Source organism: Clytia hemisphaerica, unplaced genomic scaffold, assembly GCF_902728285.1.
Source record: "Clytia hemisphaerica strain Z4C2 unplaced genomic scaffold, Clytia hemisphaerica genome assembly, whole genome shotgun sequence".
NCBI classification, from domain to species: Eukaryota; Metazoa; Cnidaria; class Hydrozoa; order Leptothecata; family Clytiidae; genus Clytia; species Clytia hemisphaerica.
The window spans coordinates 212309-220411 of NW_027104041.1; positions in this window are offsets into that span (position 1 = coordinate 212309).

An 8103-nucleotide genomic window follows, 5' to 3' on the forward strand; every position below is an offset into this window, starting at 1 on the left:
TTCTTTCAAAATAAATCTTTTACATGATCCCCAAATGTATAACAGTAATTACTAAACTTTTAATTATGGAAATGTCACTTTAATTGAATTGAAATAATAGACAGACTTTATGTAATGATTCTCTATCACTGGCTCTTTTTAAAAAGCAATGATGACATTTTTGAGTTGTGTTTTCAACGACGGCAATAATAATATCAACTTTGAACCTCATCCAAGATCTTGGATGGTCATCATGGTTACTTTTCTCTGCGTTGATTGCACGCTGAATAGAATCTGAATTGGTCGGCACAGTGTCGATATATGATTTTGACCTGTGCTTTTCACGGTAGAAAATTTGATCTTTAAAAAAATTAGATTCAGAGTTCAAAAATTCACAACAAAAGAACCTACAGAGTCAAGGTCATAAAATTTGAGAAGAAATTTTGAAAACCCATGTAAGTGCTCTAAAGTACGTTCGAAGGGTAGAGTTTTAACGTTAAGACTTAGATCTTAGGATCTGAGAATATCCAAAAGTTCAAAAATAGTCCAATAAGGCTTAGAATATAGCCTGGAAGTCTGCCAACCCCTCCCAAATTTAAATATTCAATTAAATTAAAGAGATAACCCAAAATCGACTTTCTCGCCGGAACTTTAAATCTTGAAAAACGTTCAAATAACCGGAATTCTCAATATATTTCGACCATGATTGTACTCCTAGAAATGAATATACCTTTTTCTCCCTCAAAACTATTTAGATTCAAAAACTTGATCGATGATGTGCTAATGCAAGATGATAGTTAACTTGCTATCTGTTTTTCTTCCTGATATATCTTCTTTTAATCTACATCTTAGAAAATTCAATCTGTTTCCAATACAATGCCTTTTTTTCAAAAGAGTTGTTTTCCTATAGTTATCGTGTTATTACCCAGGAAAAACCTCTCTACCTGATTAATGGTTTGGAGAGAAAGATTCGAATGAGAAAGAGTTGACATTTTCCTCGGATGTCATCAGTTGTAGGGCGGGGAAAATCATCCTGCCTGAGGATATAATCACGGATCTGTTTTCTCATTTTTCTAGGAAGGAAGAGCTCTCATCTGAAAAGGACAAACAAATATTTTCGAAGAAATAGCTCGTTTGCTTCTTCTGTGAGAACATAGTCATTATAAAAAACCCTGGTCTGGGATTGTATTGTTATAGTTTTCCTTTCCTTTTATTATTATTTGTTGTAAATAAAAGGCAAGTTGCGATTTGTATACTTTTTGATCACGTTGCCATATTCGTTTCCTGGAAAAATATAACAGCTATTCTCTAAAAAAGTTTAAATGTTCCTAGAAAATGAGACCTTTTAAGAAAATTATGAAGCTCCCTGGAGAAAAAAATCTGGTATCTGGTTGTATTTTTCACAATTTAGCTCCTGGATTTTTTGAACAGATTGTCCGCTGGAAAATTGTATGTGTTTTCCTTAAAATGTGCTTCTGGATTTTAGAAACAGATGTTTTTAAGGTGGCCCCTGGATTTTACCTGGGTGTTTTGAGGAAAGTCCCTTCTAGATTTATCCATAAAATTCACTCTCCTGAAAAAAAAGAACAGATATTTCAAACAAATTTATTGTAATGTAACAAAGTTCTAGGCGCACGAGGGCCTCTGGAACTGATCGTGGTTATACGTATTTTACAATTGTCTTGTGTTGAATCTTTTCGGGTGTTTACTCCATGCAGTGTTGAGTCTTTCTTTGAAAACTTTGACTGTCTTTGCCTCAGCGACATCTTTTGGCAATTTATTCCAGGTTGGTATAGTTCGATAAAAGAAGGAATTCGTTTGTACACCACGGAGTCCATCGCTTCCAAAGTTTGGAATCATCTCAAAGTTGTGCCTTCCTTCGACAAAAGTCTCTGTTGATCTGCTTTTTTCAAGTCTTTTATTTATATCATAACAAAGCTAACAGAAGCAAAATCATCGTCAGCTTGTCAAAACTCCGACCAATATTATAAAATTTTGACTGAAATTTTGGAATAATGTTAAAGGGAGAGTGTCACATTCAAATTATGAAATTCCTATTGTACAGCCTTTAAATACTTGGCCATACTATTTTCCTCAAGTCTTAAAAGAATTTATTGCGGAGTGATAAAAGTGATTCAAAAGTATACACGCAGTTGAAATTTTGCACTTCAGCGTTGTAAAATGTTATGATAAAAATTAAAACTTTTAGCTAAGTAATTCGAAGAAGTAATCACCGCTTGAAAAACTGGGATTTCTGTATTCTGTATGTTGAGAAAATTTTCTTGGAATAAATATCATCTTTTCCTGTTTTTAGGAAAGATGATCTTTACTTATGCGTAAATTTAGAGTAAATTTGATATTTTCGTCAACTTTTGTTGCGGAAAGTTCACATTCAGATCTTTGCCCAAAAATGAACTTCATATTTAAAAAAAGTTAATGTGCTAAAAGTTCACATTTACACATATTTCATGCTTTTTTCAGGGTCTTTCACATATCAGAAATCCCAGTTTTTCATGCAGTGAATCTTATGATGAAATACTGTCGGATTTTTGCTTGCTTCAAAGAAAAGATACTAGAAGATAGTTGTCCAGTCGTTGATATGTTTATGGTGCTACACAGATGCTTTAAAGTTTATTGTGTAATTTGAATTCGAGTAGTCGTTTGGATCATTAAACGAGAAACTTTCTTAAAGGCTTGGGGACACGAGAAGTTTTTTTCGTGTTGGTACAATCAGTCTGTTCCTCTAAAGGATCCTGCATTGTAGCACGCATACGTAATTTATCGTATGCAGGATTCTTTAGATAAACCCCCTCACAGATAAAAAAAATTCACTCCATTAAGAATTAGTGAATAAGGTGGTCCATGTATGCCCTTGCAGGCACGGCCACCGTTGTTCTTTCAGATACGATCCTGAAAAAGCGGTAACCAACCCGTAAAAAGCGGTAACCAATCCGTACCGAACAACACTCGCGACAATGGAATGAGTAATTTCTATTTGTCAATAGGAGGAGTTTCATATCTCGGAGCTCCAATTCAACAACTAACCAGAGATACGATTATCAACCACCATCAACCTACTTTCATGTTCAACAAAAAATATCATTTCTGGCGATGCGGAACCATCAATGTACGGTCGTTACAAGAAAACTCTAACCCCCTCGAAATTAAACACACTATTGACAATGTCCGACCATATTATAAGAAAGCCGCGGCTTTCTTATACCATGGTCCGACAAAGTAGACTCGACATATGTTCTTTACAAGAGACACGATTACTCGGTAAAGACTGCTTAGATTTCAAAGACTACCCGATGCACTGGTCAGGATTTGTTCGCAAACGGGAACAAGGTGTCGCACTTATCTTAAAGAAACACAACAGCATCGTTATTGAATCAATCGAAGGTATCTCATCTCGACTAATGTATGCAGATTTATCAGTTTGGGGACTATCCCTTCGAGTTATTGCTGCATATGGCCCGACTGAAAAATCCAGTGATTCAATGAAAGATGAATTCTGGAAAGATCTGAAAAAACTGTCAAATATTGAACGTAAACGACAACCAATTATACTCGGTGATTTTAACGCAACAACCACAGTCATTCGTCATAAAGCCACTTACTTTCATGGTCAATCGCTTGAAGACGCCCAACATAACGACAATGGAAATCGATTGGTTCGTTTCTGTGCAGAATTTCAGTCACCTATTCTGAACACGTACTTTCGACCCGCAAATTCATATACTTGGTATAGCAACGATAACCGTACCAGAAAGATATATGACCTCGCCATTACCAACAATTTTCTTCAACGCTTTTGTTTAGACTGTCGCGTCCGTAGATCCTATGATTTTCACAGTGATCATAAACTTGTTGTTACACGTTTTAAAACACCGAAACACAAAACATTGTTAAAAACTTCAAAATATACAAATTCAATATCTAAGAAGTTTGATTTCAAAAACCTCACACGAAATAATAAAGAAAACTTCGCCAAATCCCTAACGGAAAATCTTTCACCTACACAACAAGTATCACCAGAAACCATAATCGAAACCATACAACTATCGGCCGAAGAATTCCTTCCTCGTATCAACAAAACCCAAAAACAACCGTTTCCATGGGATAACGATTATGAGCTGAAAGGACTTCTCGAGCGAAGAAAACAATACCACATCAAACACGATAAAAAGCAATATCGAGCAACTCAAAGGAAGATTCGTAAACGAGTAAAACTCCTACGAAATAAACACTACGCAAATGAAGCATCTAAGTTTACCGCTGCACAAACTGCTCGTGACATCGCCCAATCCTATAAAATCGCTAAAGAACAAGCGAAAATTCACAGAAAAAAAAACCGCCAATTAGACTGTCCTGGTCTACTCGAACATTTTCGCGACCATGTCAACCCTGATCAACTAAATGTACCAAACCCACTTTCACTACCATTACCACGAGATCAACCGCTAGATATAAATGATCTTCCACCCACCATAGATGAAATAACCAAAGCTATTACCAGACTTCGTAATAACAAAGCAAGTCTTGATATTTCCGCTGAACTACTAAAACTCAGTCTTGAAAGTAACGAATTCAAAAGAACTATCCACAAATTTTTCAATGACATCTGGGAAAATAGAAGAAAAGTTCCAGACTATTTTGGCAAAGGAGAAATAAGTGCCATATTCAAAAATAAAGGCTCTCCCCGTGATCCAACGAAATACCGCGGAATTACCTTATCGAGTATTTTGACCAAAGTGCTTGTGAACATTGTTTTGAATAGATGTCTCAACTTTTATGATGATATACTGAATGAAGGACAAATGGGATTTCGACCAGGGAGAGGATGCACGGACGGTATCTATTGTCTGAAAAGAATTCATCAATGGGCGCGAAAACAACAAAAAGAACTTTAATCGGCATGGTTGATTTGTCCGGTGCTTTCGACCACATCCGTAGAGATTGGCTATTCACCATTGTCAAAGGATACTTTGGAAACCTAACAATGTTCAAAATCATTGAAGATATGTATGATAAAACTAACTGTTCAATGAAAGGTTGTTCTATAATCTTTGAAACTACCTCGGGAGTCAGACAAGGCGGACCCGAAAGCCCTCTTCTATACAATATCTACGCTAACCACACACTTGAAATATTTCAGCAGAGGTGTCGTGAAGCTGGAATTCGATTTGTTGATATCCCCTACAAAATTCCTACTGAAGTCACTGGAACCGAATATGCCATAGCAGGAATTCTACTTCTTTTATGGCTAGGATATGCCGACGACATTGTCCTAGCAGCTTGGTGCATTGGAGATCTCGAGAAAATGATTGAGATATTGAACGAAGTATTTGTTGAATACTGTCTAAAACATAATCCAGATAAAACCGAAACCCTTATTCTAAACTGGAAATTAGGGAAACCAACTATAAACGACATATATCCACAGTTAATTATAACCTTGAATGGGATCCCAATTAGAAACTCAAAATCATTCAAATACCTGGGAGCATTTATCGAATATGACAACAGTTCGACAGGAGATATTGAAATAGAGCATCGCATCACTTCAGCCATTTGCAAATTTTACGAATTGAAACCTTTTTTCACGAATTATAAAATCAAACTTCACACCAGAGTTCTATACCTCGAATCACTTGTTCGCTCCCGTCTCATGTATGGATGTCAGTGCTGGACATTGACCAAGAAACAATTCGATCATATTGAGAGTCAATATATCAAATTCTTACGTTACCTAGTCAGAGGAGGTAATCAACGCAAACCTGAACTGATTGAATATACAACAAATGATGGAAAAAAAGGAACATTCAAAAAACTACTCTACTCAAATGAGCAAATCAAAAACCTTATCGACCGGCCTTCGCTTTCTAAGTACCTTCAAAATCAGCAATACAACTGGATTGCACACTGCACCCGAGCTTCAAACGAATGCTACATAAAAAAGTTAACTTTCGAACAGTACCACCCTGGTCTAAAAAAGAAACCAGGTGTAACGAATTCGACATACCGTGAAGTCATCAGAGATGCAAAGTTGTATGGACTGAGTGAGTCAGATGCACTCACAATGATGGTGGAAAGAAAATCCTGGCGCTCCACGGGCGCCAACCTCAATAGAGTCTAAAACATATTTATAAATATATTTAGTATTACTTTTTAACTCTGAGGAAAGATATTATTATAATATTATAATGCAACATGCTCCATCCCACAAACACAAGAAAAAAGTGCGTGTCCCATGGTTTCTGTTTTTGTTTCATGGGACAAAAAGTGAGGAAAATACCCAAAAGACACGCTGAATTTGTCCTTGGGACAAAAGCGAGATTTCACTTTTATTGATAGAAAGAAAAATGGGGTAGTGGCACGAGAAAGCGTTTCAGGTTGGTGGGATGGAGCATGTTTCATTGCACCAACGCGAAAAAAACTTCTCGTGTCCCCAGCCTTTAACGCACTTATCAGCAATCAAAACTATCCAGCTCCCTCTTATATCTGAAGAGGTTTTTTGTTAATATATTACACCCAAGTACCACTTTGATTCGATCTCCGTTCGCAAATGAAATTGCGACATAAATTACAACACTTTGCTGGTAGGAGCGCGAGGTGTGATACTGTTCTATCAAAGTATGCTCTCAAAATATGCTCTCTGGTTTTTCAAATAAAATTAGGTCTACCAAGCCTCATTGTCTTTGTCTCTAAACGGCTTAACAAGCAATAGTGGAAAGGGTAAGGTTAGAGGAACCCCCCAACAGACCCTCAATTCACGCAACCACGCAATATTTTTTCGAAATTCACGCATTCACGCATAAAATAGTCCAAATTCACGCATTCACGCAATCAAAAAGTGGATTTTCACGTACACGTAAGTTTTTTCAATTCACGCATATTCACGCATTTTTTTTTTTTAATTCTCACGCATTCACGCAACCGAAAATGCCCATTCACGCCCGGGGGGGGGGGGGGGGGGTACTTAGGCAAAATGGGTGCCGGGTATGTGCGAGCCATAAGGGTACCTTTTCTCATTCCTCAAAAGTCTCTCAAAGGGGTACAAATTCAAAAGTTAGTCTCTGAAAGGGTCCCAAAATCACAAAAATCTAAAATTTCTCTCTCAAAGGGTCACGATTTCCAAGAATTTTTACCAAAATTTGGTGAAAATCAAACCAAAATTTGGAAAAAATGGACCAAAATTTAGGAAAAAGTCTCTCAAAGGGTCCCAAAATCACCAAAATTTTGTCTCTCAAAGGGTCGATTTTCGATTTTCGGCTCGGACATACCCGTCACCTCGCAAACCTAGTACCCCCCCCCCCGGATTCACGCAAACCCCAGGTTTTTTTTTGCATAAAGATCATACAAAAAAAAAACCTTTCGAAAATAAAAATTAAAAACTTCTTAAAAATCGGGAACAAAACTAAAATTTCAATCTGCACAATTTATCCTCCAGACTGGCTATATCAATAATCTGACAGCTCTGTTTTTTCAGCGAAGTATATACACAATCCTACTATCCATAGTAATTGATTTGCGGTGTTCTAATTGTAGGAACAGTTAAAAGTTTTTCAAGAATATATTGGTTTTTCTGACTGAAGAATTGTTTCCTTGTAGTCATGTTACGAAAAGAAAAAGATTACACAATTTGATACAGTTGATGATTCTTGGTCATCTCGTTGGAAAATGAAAACATGATTCAGTAGACCTACAATCAGGGTCGAAATATATTGGGAATTTTGTTTAATTCCTTGTGTTCAGCAATTTAAAGTTCGGGCAAAAAAGTCGCTTTTGGGCAAATTGATAAATTTATTCGAATATTTCAATTTGGGAGGGGTTTATAGACTTGCTAGGCTGCACACATCCCCTCTGATAAGTTTTGATATAGGGGATGCGAATCAGACTCACAAAACCGTTCCGAACTTAGCAAAAAATCTGCTAACCAAAAAAGAGTTGAATGATAGAGAACTTTGATTGACAGTTTGTTGTCTTTTGTTATCTTGAGAGTTTTGTTTGCTAATTCAATTAATTTCGATAAACAAAAAGAAAGAGAGGAGAAAGAGAGATTTCTAGCCATATGTTCTTTTTATTTGAATCTTTATTTGATTTCTATTTACGTCATCAAAT